This window comes from Heliangelus exortis, chromosome Z (assembly GCF_036169615.1).
Source record: "Heliangelus exortis chromosome Z, bHelExo1.hap1, whole genome shotgun sequence".
NCBI classification, from domain to species: Eukaryota; Metazoa; Chordata; class Aves; order Apodiformes; family Trochilidae; genus Heliangelus; species Heliangelus exortis.
Genome location: NC_092454.1, coordinates 25,135,379 through 25,148,414, shown reverse-complemented (window position 1 = coordinate 25,148,414; position 13,036 = coordinate 25,135,379).

Sequence of the window (13,036 nt, the reverse complement as noted above, 5' to 3'; positions counted from 1 at the left end):
AAAATACCAAAAAAAAGCCCATACAAAAATTAAGACAATCACATGGTCTGTCACAAGTATATGGACTGGTCTACAACTGGAAATGTTTCAGAGTTTTTGTGGTGATTTCCTAATAGGCACATAAAAGCTCTAAATTTTTGTGATTACTTTTATTTTTCTCAGTTCTAATCCCTACAGTTCTCTTTGGTAGCTGTGAGAGTTAAGGGATTAAGTTAGTAATCAGAATGACATTTTTAATTTGAGTTAAAAAGCTACATTTTCAAATATTGTACTTCCACATTTTTTATTTGTAGCTAGTGTAAGTCCTTATGCTTACATAGCTGAATGACTTGGGCTGATTTGGGCCTGTAACTGTACAAACCTATACAGCAACACGTGTGTCAATCACAGTCACTATTTTTGTCTCCATTGTTCTGGGTATGAGGCTGAAAGATGCAAGACACAATCATTGCTAGTTAGTGGAAGTGAGTCTTTGTGGTTTAAAAAGAGAAAACATAGACATAAATGCCATTTACGGGAAAAAGAATAATATTTTTCAAACTCAGATTAAAAAATAAACTTGAAAAGGGGACAAGTACTATTTTCAAGGCCACCATAAAACCACCTCGGTTTCATAGATCATTGGAGATTTCAAGTGCTGAGTTAAACATTGTGGATTTCACAGCTCTGTTCTTGCAACAAAAGCTAGCAGCTGACTGGCAGATTTTATTCACATTCACTGAGTATTCTTTAACCAAACCCCGTTATCAAATGATAACACCTTTCAGGCCATATTAAATATTGCCTTGAGCTTCACACCTAGCTTCAGAACAGTTCACTGTAAAACATGACAGTAGCTGTGCAAGTATATCTCTCTCTGTGCCAAAATTTGGTGAAATAAGTGCTAAGGGCAAAAGATTCAGATTTGTTTTTTGGAGTTCAGATAGAATCTTGGTGCTATTTTAGAGGAAACCACACGGTGAAGATCCTCAACACATTTTTGTATTCTATTGAGCTTTAGTGATATCTCTCATGTAGAGAATACAACTTCAAATTCGTGTGGCATTGAAAGAAGTACTCCTGGTTTCTCTCCCAACTGAGTATTTGTGCCAGTGAAGTCAGTAGAAATGTTGCTCCATGAACAAGTTGGCACAAACACCAAGTGTATCTAACGTGATGGTTTTGCTAAGGTTTTAGGCAGGTTTTTCAGGCTTGTAAAATTGCCTTCAGGTTTTAGGACTTCTTGTGGTCAGGTCTCAACCGCAAGTACTACAGAAGCAGCATTCATAAGCAGTGTGAGAGGAAACAGAGAGCTCAGAAGGTTGTAAAGCTCTTTATTTACACTGTTAGTCTCTTTTTTTTTTTTTTTTTTTTTTTTTTTTTTTAATTTTCCTGGGTTTAAAACCATATGGAGAGCCAGAAGTGCCCTAGTGGAAAAGCTTAAAATGCAGAAACAGATGAGACAAAAGGGCAAGGAGAGGCTTCTAGTTACATACGCAGGGACTGATCTGGTAGCCTACATACCATTCCTACAAAACTGTGTAAGTGGCAGTACTTTTTGTGCCTCCATGATACCAGTCTAGTAGTTCCCTTCATAGCTCCAGGAAGCTGATGCTGTGATGAGAACCTGAAAAGTACTCAGTAGATTATTTGCAGATGTGTTTTAAGACACTGATGCCTTATATATTTGGCCAACAAAAAGCATAAAGTGGCAGGGTTTTTTTTTCTTGGATTGCTATTACTGACCATTATCAATCAGTAAAGACCATTATTGATTTATGTGTGCAATAGATAGAAATTAGAAAAGATATGTAATAAGTTAAAAGTGAAAATAAATGCAGGGAACATTGGTAGTACTCTTCTGCTGGAAACCTTCAGTGTCAGGTAAGTGTGCTAACAGGGGTTGTAAACAGTATAATCAATAGGTAAGCTGTGATCAGCAATTAGATCAAGTTCTTGTATTTTTTATTCCTTCATATTTGGGGTTTTTCCATTTCTTTGGATATTAGAATTTTATCTCTTTCAATGAAGAAAATGAAAGCAGAGCACTTTCGTTTAGGCCTGCCTGTTGGCGGAATAGCAAAATATCAATCTGTTATATTCATTGGAAATGAATGGGCTATCAAGGTATATGAAACAGTCACTTGCAAGTAGCTGCAGAATTTTTTTTCCCTTTTATAATGTGTTTCAGTTTGCAAGGTGCTGGAGACAGCTGGAGTGGAATAGCTCATGGTGGAGATACATTAGTGTGGTGGGCCTGGGACAGTGACAGGGATTGAGAGGATGTCACTCCTGCCACCATCACAGCTGATCAAAGGATCTGGGGCAAGCCACAGAGACATCCCCCATCCCTCCACTGCAACCTGCATTTTGGTGTATAATGCTTGAGGAGCTTATGTGGGTAGTGCTGACACTGCCATGCACCATAGAAATTACAGTGTTGAGAACTGCATGTCAACATTTGTTCAACTGTTCCTTCACAGAACACAAGATGAAATCAAGATGTCACATTTCTATTTTTTCTTCTCCTGCTGTTAACCACACCTGTAAACATGTATAAGTCAGAAAAAAAACAAAAATCCATGCAGACTTATGTAGGGTGTATGTATCCTATCCTTGGCAGGTGACATGGACTGCAAGCCCATGGGTCACCGTAGTCCTTAGAAAATCCACAGAAATATGAGTGGTTGAAAAAAGAAAACATTGTGGGTGACAAAAGAGAAACTGAGATATTCTTTCCTTCCTATCACAGTATCTGGTACTACGCTGAGCAATGCTTCAGGCAATTGATAAAGAAGACATAAAATTAGCTTTTAGCCTTAGTGAAGTGTGCAAGTTAGGGTAATGCTGCTGATGACACTTGCGAGAGGAAACAGCCTGCCATGCATAGAAACATGACAGACGTCAATAAGGTGAGAGGCCTGGCTAAAGAGTACAGAGTTCTCTGGCAGGTTGGGGAAAAATATGTACTACGGTATACTTCATAGCTACAGAATAATACAGGAGGAGTGTTCGTAGGGGAATTCTAAAGGATAATTCATCAGCAGATAGCCTAGGATAATTAGATGGTTTTAGCTACGTATGAGCATGGACCAAAATCTAAAGGTCAAGGTGAGATGATAAGTGGTTTAAAAGCTGGTGAGAGTCATATGCTTACAAAGCCAGTTGCCAAAGAGGTGTGTGCATTGTGTAGGTTGCTCTGTATCTGTAGCTTTGCTGATAATGACATCCACAGGTTTCCACTTTTTCCTGTGTTGCCCATGTGTACTAGTCACATCCACTTCCCACATAAACAGTCACAGGACACCTCTAAACTCCACTCAGATGGAAAGAGCTGAGGCATCACAGAAGTTTACTTTTAGCCACTTTTGCCTGCAACACTCTCTCTTTTGCACAGTGCAGGGAAACCACAATGATCTGTAGGACACCGGGATTTTTCTCCCATCAAAAGGCACATGTCTGTAAAGCAATAAGCACACACTGTCAGTGTCCAGTAAATAAACAAATCATAGTTACTACCCAAGCAAAACAAAATACAGGTTGGCACCCGTTAGAGATATTTTCCTGAAACTATGCTGACAGGCATTAAGCCCCTGAATATACAATTGTCTGTTTGGTAGCATGTTCTAGATTGGTAGATTGTAAAGATGGAAAACATACCTCAAGCTCAACAGTCTCCTTTGAAATTATTTCACTGCACAACAACACAATTAAGCAAATTTCTACATGCTCTGACAGAGCTTCTCAGGCAATTTTCTCCGGTTTCCAAGCTAAGTTATTTTTTGGGTTTTTTTGTTTCGTTTTGTTTTTCAGCGTAATTTTTTTTCTTTTATTGGAGAGCTCCAGTAGGACTGACTTTAATCTTCAGCCACTGACAACTGTTGAGAGCTATTCCCATTACTTATGGTTTTTTTTTGCGGAGAGCAGTTCTGGATCCTGACTGTTCCTGCAAATCAGATTACAGTACCAGAACATGCCACCCTATTGAGAAGTTTTAGTATCCCTATCATATGCTGCAGCACTGCAGATAATTAATGTTTATGAAAGGGTAATATGAGTTGTCTGATCCGTGCTGTGCATAAGAGGAATTATCCTTTTTTTTTTTTTTTGACTAGACTTCTGCTGACCTTTTTGGGTTTTTGTTCATCTGCTGGTGGTTTTCCTGTCACAGCACTCTACTGAGCACTCTAATTAGTGCCCCATTTAGCAGGAACTAGAATAACTCATGTGGCAAGTGAGCATGTGATTAGGCACACTGACTCTCTGACGATGGTGATGTAAGGTGATTTGAAAATAGAGATGCATGATTTTAACTTGATCTTTGTTTTGGAGAGGTTTATCAACATACCAACATGTACATATAAGTATTTCAGTACCTCTTCAAAACATAAGAAGTCCTTCTAACACTCTACTTCTGTGCTTGTGGCATTAGACCCTGCCATGCATTAAAGTCACTTTGTGTCTTCTCCAGAAGCCAGCTAAAATGACCCAGAAGGATTCCACCCATGTGCCCATGTCCATATGGCAAAGACCTGATACCATGTCTCCTCCACTTCCCAGGTGCAGGGTCAGAGCACATGGCTGGGAGTAAAGCTTGTTTGGAAGTGTAGAAGGCCACATCCCTGGAAACAGGTGGGTTGGATGGGGATCTGCCTTGATGAGTTACCCCTGTAGGGAGCATAGTTTACCTACAGACCAGCATCTGTAGTTTTCCTTCCCATCCTGCTCTCAGCCTCTTTTCAGTGTGATGTGAGCATCTGACTGCCAGGCTATTTTTGACTTCACAAATGCTCCTGCTGTGTTTGTACTAATGCAGGTTCCTGCAAGAGTAAAGTGGCAGGCACAGTGGTGTGTCCACAGCCATGAAATCAAAAGGTAATGCTGAGTTTTTCAAATCTGGCTATAGAAGTCATGTCGTGCCATAACTTAGTCTCAGGAATGTTCAAATGAGTCGTGACCAATAGCTATTTCATCCCTTTCATTTCATGCAGCTTTTACATAACTTCACATTTATCTGATGTGTTTTACTTGTGTGGATGAAGCAGCAGATGCTGGAATTGCCCTACCACTGCTGCTGGACCACCTGAGGGACATAGGAGCTGCTTGATGGCCATGGAGACACCCATTTAGACTGAGCCTGTGCATGTCTGCAGTGTCTTGTTTCATGTGCAGTCTGCACCAGAATCATACGCTACTCCAAGTGCCAGATTCCATAACCAGGTACAGACATAGAGGGGGTGACATAGCTGAGTAGGTCCCCCATAAGACAGACACTTGTGGGTCATATTCCGAGGTACTGAGCAATAGGTTATATGATCCCCACCCCCCACTGCTTGCTAGCCTCAATGCACATTCTTGTGGGAACCTACTGATACATATGTATGTTCTGGCTTTAAACACTCTTGAAAGTATGCTTATCTACCATTCTTTATCTAACAGCTCTATCTTCTCTGTCCATAGTGCACGATATCAAGGTGCTTTTGTTTTATTGCGATGTCTGGGGTGCCAGAAAGATTGAAATACTCTCTATAAATTTCACAGAGAAGCATGGGGAGAAAGAGAAGGGTAACTGCTCGGATCATGATCAGTAAGTAGAAGAAAAAACAGTGGCAAGGGAATCTAGAGTTACATCTGTAATTCCAGTGAAACTCTTGAGACTTAATTAATATTAAAACAAAACAGCAAATGTCTAGCTCTTCCAAAAGCTAATTCATATTCATAATCCTAAAATTTTTTATCATAGTGCAAAATTTTTGAAGGTTTTAATCATACTTCACTTTAGAGTGCTTATTAGAGAAGCGAGCGATGCTTGTCAGCACACACTCCTTCTGGCCTCAACCCAGCTGATCAAAAGGATGTTGCCTAAAAGACAGTGTCTGTAAGTAAATGTGATACAAAATGGTACTGAACAGCCAAACCCCAAATAGCTGCTTTACAAGATGCAGCACAGGGTGGTCTAAGCGTTCCTCTTCAAATGTGAAAAGCTTTCCGTGGGAAGCACCTGAGATGGCAGCTGCTGTTAGAGCTCACTAAAAAAAGCATCAGTTATCTGTTTTCTGTCAGTAGATGACGTTTTCTCTTGTGCTTCCAGTTGTGAAGACATTTTTAATCTGTCTGCACACATCTATGCCACCCACTAACTGTTGACTGGGAGGTGTGAATGTTATCTGTGCAGTTCCCCATGCTGTCCTGGCATGGGGCAATGCTGCATGCAGCAGGCACAGTGACCTGACAGCTGGGTGCCTAGACGTTTATGCCCTGAATATTCAGACATGTTCCCTGTACCAGACTGCAAAAGTAGGCACAAATCACTCAGACAGATAAAGTGCCTTTTTGTCAAGTGATTACACAAGACTTCAGTAAGTAGGGCTTTAGAATGTGCCCTGCCCTATAATATCTGTGCATGCACCTATGTAATGGAAGTAGCATATATTTACAAAACTGAATGTGTGTTATCTACATTTCAGTGTGTTACAGTTTTATAAAACTAGCCTGCTACTGAAAGTAATACATAAATAAATTCAAATACCTTTTATTATAGTGATTAAGAGCCATTGGGATGTAAAATTTTGGACTTTACTACAAAAAGAAGTTTTGACTGTTTACTTGCAAAATGGAGACAACACCCACCCAGACCTAAATGTGGCATGCCAGTCTAAGAGCATATGAGGATCAAAATTCTTTTTCTTAAACAATTAATACCTTTATCAAGTACAGAAATATAATTTCTATGTGGGTTCAGGTTGTGCACAAATCTCCTGGAAAACTAATTAGGTCTGCCACCATATCCTAGACATGATTCCTGACTAGACGTGTGCTGCTGAGGTTATAGCCTACTCAGGCTCTTTTGTTCCAAAGCCAATTGCCCTCCTTATAAACTCAAAAAGATGCTTCTCTGGTCAAAAAGACTAGTGTGGTATATGTGTGGACCATTTCCTCCCATGTTAAATTTATTGACTTTTGAGCAAGGAAACAACCTGGACATATATTGAGGCAACCTCACGGTTCAGTGGAACGCTCTGCACCTTTGGGCCAGTAATGGGCTCTGATTCTCCCCCTGAGTGGAAAACCTCAGAGATGGCTGACCCACCAAAGAACACAAATTCCAAAAAGAGACACAAAAGAGTACAAGATAACCACACAAAATTGGATAAGTATGTTGACTCAAGAGCCACAGGGTGAAATGTTGTGGACACGGCAGTAAATTGGAAAAAATACCTCTCTTGAATCAGAGCAGCACCATCTGCCCTGTTTTCAAAAGATATACCTCTTCTTTGATATGTTAACAGCTACCTGGAAGTAATAGGACTGATAAGAAAAAATGCTAATTAGAATGGCTCCTGATACAGAGTTGCCAGACAGGTAATGCAAATTGGTGTCAAATACAAGAACCAATTCTGGGGAAGCCTGAATACCAAAGAGAAAGGCTGCAGCTACCAATTTGCAGTCTCTGGCAATGATTGATGCAGAGTAGAAATTTTTTATTATAAAATTCAGAGGGAAAAGGAGAAAAATCAGCGAGCAGCAGTGGTGGTGGAATTTCCGTTCCCATTCTAATTACTTCCCATAACATCATTCGGCTTTAATGAGACAGCAACCGCGGCAGCAAGGCGTGATTCTCTGGGGTCTTCAGAGGATAAAAAAATGACAATCTGTTCCCTTTCTTTTCGTTTTCTTTTCTTAAAAGCGTGCTCGCTTGCTCTCTCTCTGCTTCTCACTCTCTCTCTCTCTGTGATTCATCTGTTTAAAAACCTGTTTTCCTGCATTTTCTCCCACTATTAACCCCTTCCTGAGACCCATTACCATGGTGGTGTTCTTTTCCATTAAACAAGCCATTTTAATTCACTTAAACTTGGTTACTTTTGTAATTTGTGGGGCAAGTATGCACAGTGGCTAGTATTTCCTCCTAAACAAAACGTAAAATAATAATAGTTACAGACCATGACATCTTATGGACCGTGACAACTGGTACTAGCAATACTCATATGTTTCCCTACCTCTGCACCAGCATTCATAGTGAGCATAATTGAATAGCTGGTTTGAAGATGTTAATGTTAGATTTTCATTTGAAATGACTGAGCAAAAGCTATCTGTCTAAAAGCCAGAAATGATGCCACAAATTTGATGCATTGCGTGCAGAACTGCTCCAGAACACCATGCACTCCAAAGAAACTGATGATAAAGCCATAAATGAGACAATAAATACTTTTGGTTCATATGAAATTAGGGGGGCATAACTGCTGTTATCTTCGTAATTGCCTGAACTGTTAGCAGGCCAGAGCATGATAGTATTTATGTTTCAAATAAAATACAATCCAACATAAACCCTGAAGTAAAGTAGTATTAATACAGAAATTAATCAAATATTATAACGTTGAATTGGACAAATAGATTATATTTTGATCCTATGAAAGTTTGATGCAGGGTGAGAAATAAATGAAGGAAAGCATTCTGGTAAAACACAACCAAAACTCCCTGCAAATGACCATCATCCAGCAGGCTCCACCATCACCTGGAAACTCACACCGGGAGGAACCCAGAAGCTGGCCCCAGAGGCTGCTGAAGGATTTTAGTGCTGGGACTGCAGTAGAAACCTTTGCTTAGGATGGTGACCACTTGGAGACACATGGCCTCAAGGCCCAAAATAGCTGCCAGAGCTGATAAATGTACTGCTAACATGCCTAAGTGCACGTAGTTGCCAGGTACCCCTTACAGGCCAATGCATCTAACAGATCTTTGCAGAAAAGGACTCTATGGTTGTCCTCTCCATCCTGCAACTTCTGCTGTGAGTAACATCTTTAATTTAGCTTATTGATTTCTTTAACAGAGAAAGATTTAACTTTTATTTTACCATCTGGATCCTATTAAGCCTTGTTCGTCTGGATGTTACTATTCTCTAAATAAGTAAACTTGTCAGTGCCCTCATATGCTTCCAGTACTTTATTCTCTGGGCACAAAATAAATAAAACAATTAAAAATTATGTGTAATTATAGTAGGAATTATGTAAAGTAGACCCTACTCAAATTGTCCTTGATTGTATCCTTGATTTTTTTGATGGCAGGGTGCTGTGAGATCTTTACAGCTCTGCATTCAAGGAAAAAGACAAATGCCCATAGTTCCAGCTCCATGTTCTTGCTTTTGCCTGTACTGTAGCAATGAGCAGAGGTATTAGCCAAGGTGGGGGCCTTAATTGTTGAAGCTGGTCTATGCTGCAAGTCTTGCCAGGAAAAATATGCTTTTTCTGCTTGTGTTTGCAGACCAGCACACATTTGGATGTTAACATTTCCTGGGAGAGACAAGGTACAAGTATTTGTCAAGTGTAGGTCCATTTTCAGCCTTCAGTACTCAGATCAAACATGAAATAACTTGAAAATTAAAACTGAAAAGGGCATGAGGGCCTGTCCAATGGCTCTCCATTGGAAACCCAAGCAGACATACAGGTTGTTTGCATCTGACTCCAACCCAGGTGCCTGGATCCAGGTACCCTCTCATGTTAGTAGTAAATCCCATAACTTCAGCAAAGTTGGATTGAGTTTGTAGGTGAAGTATGCAGGTTGTTTTACCAAAAGGTTAGCTGATCTGATGACAATTGTTCTGATGGAAACTGGACCTCTGAAATTTTGAAAGGAGCGAGTCTTCCCTGAATAAAACTTCTGCATTTTGAAGAATGTTTCTTTCACCAGTGCTTTGAAAAAAATAATTTTCTGTTTTTAATTTCATTCCAGACAGCAAAAAATTTTTCACTCTTACTTTCTGTAGCTAACAAGTTGCACGAAAGTCTTGTAACAAAGTGCACTTGTAACAACAATGTCTGATGTATTTCAGTTGTAATGGAAACAGCAAGAATTCCTGTTTCTCTTGTTCCTATGCATTTTTCAGCATTTCCAAAGGAACTACGACAGCTTGAATTTGTAAAAACTACTAGGTTGTTTTTTTTTTTTAAATAAAACTGCTGGAATAAAAGGGAAAAAAAAGAGTTTCCTGTCTTTTTTCTCAGAAAGAAAAACAACAACAACAATAATAATAATAATAATTAAAAATATATCAAGAAACAATTCCTCTTCTAAAATTAAATGGCAGGGGGAAATGTATTTCTGTATCAAGGGGAATTTGGAACTTCTACACAGAGGGTCTGTCCCCTGCTACAGGGCATTAGTTTAATATTGTTTGTTTATTTCCCTTGATTAAGTTTAGTTCACACCAGACATACAGTGATTTACTGCAGCTTAATTTTTCTACTGGCCTACTAAGCTGCAAATGTGCCAAGTATCTTCCTCCAGCATGACCAGGCAAAATCATAGTTTAAACCTTTGGGTATATATTCCACTTCTGTTTCCCAGCATTTCCTGCATGCAGTGGGCTAACTCTGATTTAATCAATGCCCTTTTTTGGCTGGTGTTCTTCTGTCATCTTCTAGACAGTTGGTTTGGTAGCAATCAGCTCGAAAACACAGAGTTAAGAGCTCTGCTACTTAGAGCAGGACAGCTGCAGCAGGATGCATCTCAGGCAGGCAAAGATCTGCCAGAAATCCTATTTAAAGACTCAGCTGCTGAAGCCTGAGGTACACTAACTAATCTATCTCTAGTTAGTTCACAGCTAGTTTATTCTTAGTTGGGGAATGGATAGACAGCAGCCCTACAGAGCACTGACAATTAGGTAGGCAGATGCAACATGAAGAATAAAAAAAAACAAACAGGCCAGAGCTATTCAAATGCTCCATATAGAATCATAGAACTGGCTGGGTTGGAAGGGACCTCAGAGATCATCAAGTCCAACCCTTGATCCACTATTGCTGCAGTTACCAGCCCATGGCACTGAGTGCCACATCCAGTCTCTTTTTAAATATCTCCAGGGATGGAGAATCCACCACTTCCCAGGGCAGCCCATTCCAATGCCTGATCACCCTCTCAGTAAAGAAATTCTTCCTAATGTCCAACCTAAACCTCCCCCGGCACAACTTGAGACCGTGCCCTCTTGTCTTGCTGAGAGGTGCCTGGGAGAAGAGACCAACCCCCGCCTGGCTACCCCCTCCTTTCAGGGAGTTGTAGAGAGTGATGAGGTCTCCTCTGAGCCTCCTCTTCTCCAGGCTGAACAGCCCCAGCTCCCTCAGCCTCTCCTCATAGGATCTGTGCTGGAGTCCCTTCACCAGCCTGGTTGCCCTCCTTTGGACCTGCTCCAGCACCTCAATCTCCTTCCTGAACTGAGGGGCCCAGAACTGGACACAGGACTCAAGCTGTGGCCTCACCAGCGCTGAGCACAGGGGCAGAATCCCTTCCCTGGACCTGCTGGCCACGCTGTTCCTGATACAGGCCACATCAGGAAAGCCTGATACAACACCTTCTGGACTCAGTGATGGTAATCTCATGGCTTTACTGCAACTGATCCTTACACCCAAGTAATAGGTAGAAAGTGTTTGAGAAGCATTACTTTTAATAAAAACAATAATAGCTATCATGATCATGATCATAATCCTTTCCTTTTCCTTGAAGGCTTCTCCTTATACAGTTGTGATTTCAGTGCTGACTAGATACCTGTGATTTTGCATTTCCTATGCAAATAAATTCTAAAGATAGGTGCATAAGCTTTAGATATACTTATACAAAGACTAAACCTGGGCAAAAGCTACGATTTGTAAGTCAATTTGAAATTAAATATATTTACAAATGTATATATATATATTTTCAGAGTAGTTTTGTTCCTGAATGTGTGTTTTACTTTTTCTCATTAGTAAATTTAACTTTCTTCTTCACAGAAAGCCTGTATATATCCCATTTCTTCAAGTAAGAGAAGACAATTAAAAAAAAAAAACTAAATTTTCTTTCAGCTACCTGAACCTAAATGCAAAGCAAGATACTGTTCTGTCTGGTTTCTAAGGAGAAGACACTTTAAAATTAATCTGAAAATATTTGCCATTGAATTTGCAATTTCCAAGAGTATTACTGCATTGGAACTCTATTGTTGCAGCATTTCTGAGGGTAAACGTTGACATCCTGTAGAGTCACAAAATGAATAATTGTTTCAAAACATCCACCCTGACAAAATAGATATTGTGCTCAGGTGAAGGACTCATCCACCTGGATGCTGCTCTCTCAGGGAGAAACCCTCATTTTGGTAACCACCCTGATAAATGGGGCCCTATTCTTGCAAGGAGAGGCTCTCATCCTGATAAACAGGGCCCTATTCTCACAAGAGCAGCCCCTCCTTCAGTGGCCATCCCCATCAGCTGAACACTGTCCTTGCAAGGGGAGCTCTGTCTGATGCCACCCTGACAGGCAGGACACTGTCCTTATTCCATAAGGGACAGGGGCAGGCAAGCTGTGCCCTGCGGAGGCAGAGTGACATCTTGTGTGTGCCCCGGGTAAGGACACGGGAGAGGGCTCGTGCAGAAATCAGGGTTATTGCTGTGTCATCCCATCTGGAGGGGCCCAAGTGAACACCTGGCTGTGCAAGATATGCCAAAGCCCCCCCCCTGAAAAGGTGGGGTCAGGTGGCATAAAGAGGCACACTCAAAATAATGGATGCACACCCGCCATCCAAGGACCACAACTTCCTACCAAGATCATCACTGGATCCAAGGGTGGCGATAGCTTTCCTATCTCTTCTTTATCTTTCCCTTTCCCTCTCTCTCTCTCTGTGTCTCTGTTTTTAACCTTATCTCTTGCACATGAGAGTAACATAGTTTCTAACTTCGTTAAGTTTTACTCCCTGTTGCTTTGATAAGTTCTGTTGGTTGTAACCTCTTGCTTTGACAACTTCCTTAAGTTTTGCTAAATCGAAAGTACCATCATTCATAATTCTGCTAGTTGTAATCAGACATGCTTTATAATCTTACTCACTTTTAAGTAAAGTCGTGTTTTATACAAACCTCCTGGGTAATAATCTTACTCCTGAGTACTGTGCAGAGAATTCCTGAACTTAATCTCACCAAATGGGTTGTTAGAAGAGATTAATTAGAAGAGGAGGATTGGGCCCAGCTGCACCTGGGCTCCTCTCTGAAGGAGTTTAGATAGCAAGGGGGTCCAGTCTGAATCTCCTGGGTCAATCCCCACTCTGGGG